The following is an 8,108-nucleotide window of genomic DNA, read 5'->3' as shown; positions in this document are numbered from 1 at the left end:
CCGCCCAGCGCCCACCCGCCCGCCAGCGAGGCGAAGCCGTGTCCGGTAAGGAACCGGTTGGCGCCAGGCCGGCTCCCCCTCCCGCGCCGGCTATAAAACGCGCCCAGGTGCGCCCTCTCCTCCCCGCGCTCCGGCCCCGTCTCTCCTCCGACCTTTCTCGTTCGTGACGTGCCGCGCCTCCTCGCGTTTGAGCGACTGTTTCCTTCCCCTTCCAATTTCTCTTTTCCTCGTGACGATTCGTCGCGTCTGATTTTATTTCATTCACCCGCCGTCGCCGTTGCCTTGATGTGCTCGCAGGGGATTCGAATTCGACGACTTGTCTCTCCTCCGCTTCCGTGCGAGTTCGGGAAGCGATCGATCGGGGGATTCATCCGTTTGGTTTGCGAGTCTATCTCAGAATCTGTTTCGCGTGTCCGCTTCTGTTTGCAACTGTGGATCATGTGTTTCTCGTCGTGTTCGCATCCGCGCGTGCAGGTTGAAGGATCGTGCGTGGTTTTTGGAATTGGGGCTTAATTATGGAGCCGGAGGCCGAGGCAAGGTCAGTTTCCCGTGCTCGTTCAGATCGCTTCCTTGGTTCCGTCACCTGCGTTCGTCCGTGATTCCAGATTTGAAATGAATATGGCCCGTGTGATCTTCTGGTTCCCCGAGGGCTGTGGTTTATTCCGTGTCATCCGTTAGTGCGGGGTGTGTTAATTCGAGGCCCTCGTGGAGGATTCTTGTTGTACCGGCTGATCTCGGTTTTGGTATGTCTTTGTCCTCTCACCCTATGTAGATGCAGAGGAAGCCAGAGGGTGCGCTAGTTCTACAGAGGTGGAGGTTTGATCTCTTCTCATGATTATTTTGATTCATTGGTTGAGGTTCAGCGGCTGTCCTGATATGGTCAGATCTTCTCGGGTGATGAAGCTTAGGATCTCTTACCAACCTGAACCTGCGATCCGCGTTTAATATTTATAAATCCCTCCCAATTTTAGTTTCTTGGTCTGCACACTAGTCAACGGCAATTCTGATCTGAATTCGTTGGTTCTCCAGGAATTATAATTTGGATTACACAGCATAGCAGGAGCCGGGAGCAACATCTGCGTTTGGATGATTAATTGCCCCCTCTATTTAATTCCTCCATCTACACAGTTCAATCTTAGTCGGTTTTGATTTAGATTTGTTGATGGTTGTCCAGAAGTTGGGATTATACGGCTTAGCGGGAGCGACTTGTCATCTTCCTCACCTGTGTTTGGACGATCATTCCCTTTCTGTTCATTTTCTTTTCTCCACAGTTCAGTTAGTCTTCACACAACACACAATTCTGATTTGGATTTTGTATTTGTTGCTGGTACTCCAGATATTGGAATTATACGGCTTAGCGGGTGGCCCTATTTTCCCTCGTCACGGCGGTTCTTCTGTGGCTCGACATTTTCTTACTCGTCAATAATATAATTGGAACATACCAGACAAGTTTCTCTGCCTTAGTTTGTCATTCTCAGCTCTTGCAGACACCATCTTGGAAGGGATATAATTTGAATCGGTGTTGTGCTGTCTACCTGACCTTCCCAGCCCAACTTCCTCATATAGCATTTACCTCTTCCTCGTTTGAAGCATGCTTCAGTTGAGCCTAGTTTCCCCCTAATTTACAGAGACGTATCTTGCTCGTTGCAGGTTTGACGAATGCAAGTCCAACCTGATGCTGAGTTGAATCTGTTTGCAGTTCTTTCTAAATCTAATCAATTCATTATTACTTAGATAACCTTTAAGATCTTCTCACTAGGCAATATTTTGAATTCAGATTTATCTCAAAGGTTCACGAATGGAGCTTCAAACTTGGCAAAACCTACAAACAAAAAAGAGACTCCTCCATTTTTAACTCTTGCCTCTTTTTCTTTATATCACGTAGCTACTTTGTTCATGCCTTTGATTTAGGCTTTTTTGCTTCTGCCCCTGTGATTGCAGATTTATTTTAGCCCAGAGAGTGTTGGCAGTGAGTCGAAATCTGTTAAAATCGTTTGGTTTGCAATCTATCTCTATGCGTTTCAATTTGTTATCTGTACACTTATCCTGTCGACTGCAGGCCATATTTAGGAAGTTTGTGCTTATGGGCAAATCTCTTTACAGTGAGTCAGGTCAGTGTTCTATCAACGGTTTGTTTGGTTTAGTTGTGTTCCTCCACACATTGGTTGCAGGATTGGATCTGGAATGTGGAGATCCCTATGATGTTGTATGTCGGAAGGGGATTTGAGCAGGTCAGATTTAAATGGCTATCGCCGGTGTGGTCTTCTGGTTCTCATCACGCATCATCAGCTAATATGAGGTGGATTGGAGGTCCTGGTAGATTCTTATTGTAGCAGCTGATCGCACTCTTGGTGTGTGTTTGTGCTCCTTTGCTTGCAGCAGATGCAGGAGTGTAGTAGTTCTGCACAGATGAATCATAGGGTGGAGGTTTGGTTTCTGTTTGTCGTTTTGATTGATTGGATAATGAAGCTTAGGATTCTTGCCAACCTGAAACTTGTGATCTGCATTTGGATAATGAATTTCATCTCGATTCAATTTATTTGGTCTGTGCAGTACAATTTAGTCCTTGGCAGTTCTGAATCCATTTGTGGTTTTCCAGAAATTGAGCTTAACAAGGTTTAGCAGGAGCAACCTATCTTCTTGTTGATCAGTGTTTGGATGATTATGAACCCCCTATATTTAAGTCTCTGCACAATTCAACTTTAGTCCCCCACAGTTTGATTTGGATCTGTTGCTGGTTGTCCAAATATTGGGATTATATGGCTTAGCGGGAGTGACCTATCTTCTTGCTGACCTGCGTTTGGATGATCATTACTCTCTGCTTAATTTCTTCTCAGCTCAATTAGTTGTCCAACAATTCTGATTTAGATTTGTTGCTGGTTCTCCAGAAATTGGAATTATACGGCTTAGCGGGTGATCCTATGTTTCCTCAGCATGGCGGTTCTTTCTGTGGCCCAACATATCTGACCTTTTGTCCTCCCTTGATAATTGAACTTTCTAGATATTTGTTTCTTAGCCTTCCTTGGTAATTCTTGGCTCTTGCAGATGCTGGCTTGGAACCGAAATAATTGGAACCAGTGTTGTCTATCTGACCTTCGTGGCCGAGACAGGCTTACTTACCCTTTACCTCTTACTTAACCTTCACCTCAGCATTTGATGCATGCTTTAGCTGAGCCTAGTTTTCCTCCTATCTTATAGAAAGGTATCTTCCTTGTTGCAGGTCGTAGTTGATGAACTCAAGTCGAACCTGGTGCTGAGTTGAATCTGTTTGCAGTTCTTCTAAATCTACTATTTCCTCAAGTCATCATAACTTAGATAACCTTTAAAATCATCTTACCAGGAAATATTTTGAATACAGATCTGCAAAGGTTCAACAAAGGAGAATCAAACTAATGGAACATCCTACAATGAAAAAGACTATTTTAACCCACCTCTTACTTTTTTGTTTCACGTAGCTACTTGCTTGTGTCTTTAATTTATGTTTTTCTTTCTACCCTCCCTTTGGTGTTTGCAGATTGAGCCCAAACCATGCTGGTTGTGAGTCGGAATCTGTTAAATCATTTGGTTTGCGGTCTATCTCTCTTTCTGGATGGATTTGTTGTTTGTACTCTTGATCCCTGTGCTGGTCTTCTGCGTGTTATCAGTTGCAGGATATATTTAGGAAGTCTGGGCCGCAGGATATTTTTGGATATGTTGGTTCTCCAGAAATTGGAATTATATGGCTTAGCGGAGAGACACATCTTGCTCTGCTTTGCGTTTGGATAATTATCACTCCCTCTGTTTTGCTCTTTCGTCTCCACTGTTCTGTTTTGGTTTCCCACAATTCTAATTTGAACTATTTGTTGGTGGCTCTCCAGAAATTGGAATAATACGCCTTAGAAGGCGGTCCTATTTTGCATCGTGGCAGTTCCTTCTATGGCTAAAACTTTTCAACCTTTTTACTCTATAATTGAACTCTCTAGACCTTAGGTTTTCTTTGCCTTGGTAATTCTCAGCTCTTGCAGATACCGACTTGGAAAGGAATCTGCAGTTTGGAACTGGCGTTGTTGTCGTCCATCATCCATACCTGACCCTAGACAGGCTTTTACTTGTTCCCGCTCATCGTTTTATCCATGCTTTAGCTATTTATATATAAGCAGCATTTCCCCTAACCAAAAATTTATAGAAAAGGCCTCTTGCTCGCTGCAGGTTGTAGTTGAAGAACTCCTTTCCAACCCGGTAAATCCATCTACTGATTTTCTAAATCTACTAGTATCGTCTTATATAACCTATAAATTATCTTATAAGACAATATTTTAAATACAGATTCATATGCAAAACAAATATAAGGATAATCCAGAGCTTTCAACTAATGGCACATCCTACAACCGAAGAAGACTCTTACCTTCCTATTTTCTTTATTTCATTTATTAGTTACTTGGCCATCGCTTTGATATAGGTTTTTGCCCCTGCCCTTCCTATGGTTGCAGATTGTTCTTTAGCCCAGGCCATGTGGGCAGTGACTAGCTCCCCATGGTTGTTATCTGTACTCTTGATCCCTGTGCTCTCTAGGTCTTCTGTGAGTGTGGGTTGGCAAGATATAATAGTTAGGAGTTTGGGCCCAAACCGCTCTGTACATGGAGTCAGGTCAGATTCTTGTAGACAGTCTGTTTGTTTAATTTGTTATGGTCTCTACAATTTAGCTTGCAGGACTGGATCTCGATCTGGTCTGGAAATGAAGCTTCATATGGTGTGTGAACATATGGTGAAGGGTACTTGAGGCAGGTCAGTTTCCCATGTTTGGTCACATTGATTTGCTGGATTCCTCATCTGTGCTTGGTGACGTCAGATTTGAGTGGCTATACCTTAGTTCCTTGATTTATGTTTGTCTGATGGCTGTTTGGGAGCTTCGTTCTGGATGGAGGAATCTTCCTCGACCACAAAATAAAAACTTAAACCTGGACTCGATGCTTGTTTCAACTGATTTCCCAGATTTTATTATGGTCTGATTTTCCTTGAAGAAACTATAAGTATGCCTGTCATTTGGGCCGTTCATTGATTTGCATTATTGAAGTTTTTATTGCAAGATTGTAGAGTTGGGTAGTCAGTCAGCGCTGGGACTTGGTGAAAGCAAACGGGCTTCCCTGATGGTTTTGACTTCTGATTAGTGATCCTGAAGCATAATGATATGGTCTTTGTGGTAGTTTTCAGTTTGAACTTGCATTCAGTGGCCTCATATCTTTGGTGCAGCTTGGAGTTGGTAGTGTGCACATCTGATTCTTTCAACTGTCCTGAAGCATCTTACTTGGTTTCTGTTCTGCCATCTTACTGGTTACGGTATCTTCTTCAACTTGCATGTGGTTTGGATGGAATATGATCTCATCTTCTGCTTGAATCAAGAAAATGCTAGAAGTCTCAAACAAGGGTCCGAAATGGAAATATCAGTTCGTACTCAGTTTGTATAGAAGATTATCGAAGTTTGATTTGACTATAAATTACCTGGTTACCATACTGTTTCAGGAAGTTTGGTTTTGATATTTGGCTGCTTGTATCTTTCGACTTGCAAATTTATCACCCAATAGGAAGTAAAGATCGTATGTACATGAGCTCTGAATGCAGTAAAAATGTTAATGCATATATATATATATGAATTGGTCATACTTGGATTTGTTCTACATACTGTTGTCCATGATTGCACTTGGTTTGTTTATGTATATAATTTTATATATATACACGTTGTTTAGGTTCATCTTATGACACAAAATCAACTTTTGGTGTGCTCATATTTTTTACTTTGGTGATAAAGAAAGATCCCACGCTCGCACTTGTGTTGGTTGGCCTCCTGTAGTTGGGTATGCAGAAAGAGGTTTAGGAGTTATTGCTATATATACTAAAACTTTGGATAGTTGGAAGTTTCTGAGCTTGGAAGCTTGAACAAATATTTTGCCCTGAACATGTTCACTGAATATGATTCTGCTTTGTTGGTATGGAGTTGATTTTCAGAAGTGATGTTATTCTCATTGGTACTTCTCCAGTGAGATCTGGATTCTTCAATGCATCTTCTCGGTTTGGTTAAATTGACACCTAGCAGAACAGTCTGGCTAATTTGATGATTCCTGAACACACTGGCTAATTTGAGGATGAATCCTGCTGATTACTTTCAACATATGGCAGTTTGTTTTGTACTTCATCCTGGATTTAAAGTCACAAAGCGCTCACACATCTCTACGGTCCTCCAATGGCTAATTTGATCTCTTTACGCAAACTGCTAATTTGATCTGGATTATGGAATCTTCCATTACTTATTCTTAAATCTATAATTCATAGCGTTCACACATCCTCTAATGGCTAATTGACCTTCTTTGCCGGTGAACTGCTCTGAATCTTGAACCACACATTCTCTTCAATTACATATTCTTAGTTTTCTGCCTACTTCCTAGTTTTAAATTAGTTGGCAACTAGCAGAAGTACTAATTTGATGATTCCTGCCGATTGCATATTCTTAACTAGAAACTTAGACAAACCCATTCTGTTTCATACTACATAATAAATCCTATATGTAGATTTTAAGGACACAGAAGTATCTGTCTACACATCTTACGGTCCTCTGACCCTTTATAATGGCTAAATCTTGCAAAGCTTTCTCTGTGCAAAGTTTTGAATCACGCTCATCCCACTAGATACATTAGTCCATTCAGGTTCTGGAATTTATGGCATTCTTTGTTTGTGCCTCATGTCTGTGTTATGATCTTCCAAAAATGTTGCGTGAATACTTTATTGCCAATCGTGTGCCAATGCTACCTTTGGTTGATTGCGTGGCTTGTATGCTTTAGCTGAATGTAATTGTTTGTAGTGTTGGCTGTTTTCTGTGTTTAAGTAGGAGTAGTTTAACACTGCCTTTGCCGGTCCCAAGCCCGGATGAGAAAATGTGGAGGGGACTGCAGTTAGCTCCTCTGTATCCTTTGCATTAGAACTGTCATGGTCTCCTAATATTTTACATTGAGTAGCAGTGAATGAAGCGAGTAGAAGTTGCACAGATTGTCTAGTCGAATACCGAATCGTCACACAATGTGGTGGCAAGCTGTACAAGGTCGGTGTTTTACTTGCGTTCCCTGAAGGGAAGTCGTGAGTGTATAGGAAGCCTTGCATGAAAGGCCTCCTGTACCACAATTGTTGTGGGTAACTGCTTCCCTAGAAAATGCTGTGGTATTGCTGGACAAGAGATCCACAGTAGGGTAAAGTGTAGCAGATGCAAGCAAGTGGGGATGGTTCATGGAGTTCCCTGACAATTTCAGTTACCTAAGTAAACTAGCAGGTACTTTTGCGTGACTGGTCCTGGATGGTAGTGGTAATCATTACAGTGATTCAGGAGTTGGGAAATACGAGTGCATTATTACAAGTTGAGTTAATGAGGTTAGCAGAGGAATTTTTGTAATCTGTAAAAGCAAGTTCAGGGAGTGTTCAGAAATACGTATTTTCAGTTGAGTTAATGAGGTTAGCAGAGGTGTTTTCCTTGTCAAGTTGTGGTTATCGTTCACACAATCTCATTTTGCGCCCATAAGAAAGTCAGGGATGCAGATATGGTGGTTCATTTCAGAGTAGAAATTCAAGTCCGACGAAACTGAAGAAGCTTCAACCACTGCGATCCCCTCTGGAGACGTCCTTCATCACCTCGTGTGTAGAGGTACGTGCCCTTGTTTCTTTCAGCTACACACACCGGCAGTCAAGCTTTGCGCACTACTGTAGATGTTGCTGCAGTTTCGGCTGTATACAAATTCCAACAACAGAGTCTGTCTCATCTCGTAATTTCATCGCGCTGTATCTTAAATCTTATCAGCGCAGATGCTAATATATGTTGTTGAATCATTGGCGAGTAGAATGTCCGCAGTTGTTTGTCGAGTGGATGCTGATGTCCTGGAACTTTTGGATTATTCGGCATAAGTGACCCTAACCGTTGTGGGGTTCAAACTGTTTTTCCTTTCTAAAGCATAGGACCAGAATGCATTGATCCATGAGTAACAAAAATATTGATAGACTTCCTTAGGATATACATCATCTTCTTCTTCTCATCGCCGTGCGGTGCTGGCGGCGGCCATCTCCCTTGGCGTCGCGGAGCTGTGGGCGTGCGC

At 42.3% G+C, this 8,108-nt stretch overlaps 1 long non-coding RNA gene across 1 annotated transcript; it reads left to right on the top strand.

Annotated features, from left to right (window-relative positions):
• The first annotated feature begins 41 nt into the window (after positions 1–41).
• Positions 42–5,656, top strand: LOC123138021 (uncharacterized). Its single transcript, XR_006468745.1, has 2 exons — positions 42–4,218; positions 4,306–5,656. It is a non-coding gene; the product is annotated as an uncharacterized lncRNA (long non-coding RNA).
• The last annotated feature ends 2,452 nt before the right edge of the window (positions 5,657–8,108 follow it).

This window comes from Triticum aestivum, chromosome 1B (assembly GCF_018294505.1).
Source record: "Triticum aestivum cultivar Chinese Spring chromosome 1B, IWGSC CS RefSeq v2.1, whole genome shotgun sequence".
NCBI classification, from domain to species: domain Eukaryota; kingdom Viridiplantae; phylum Streptophyta; class Magnoliopsida; order Poales; family Poaceae; genus Triticum; species Triticum aestivum.
Note: the sequence above shows the minus strand (reverse complement) of the source record. Positions and strands in the feature narration are given on the sequence as shown.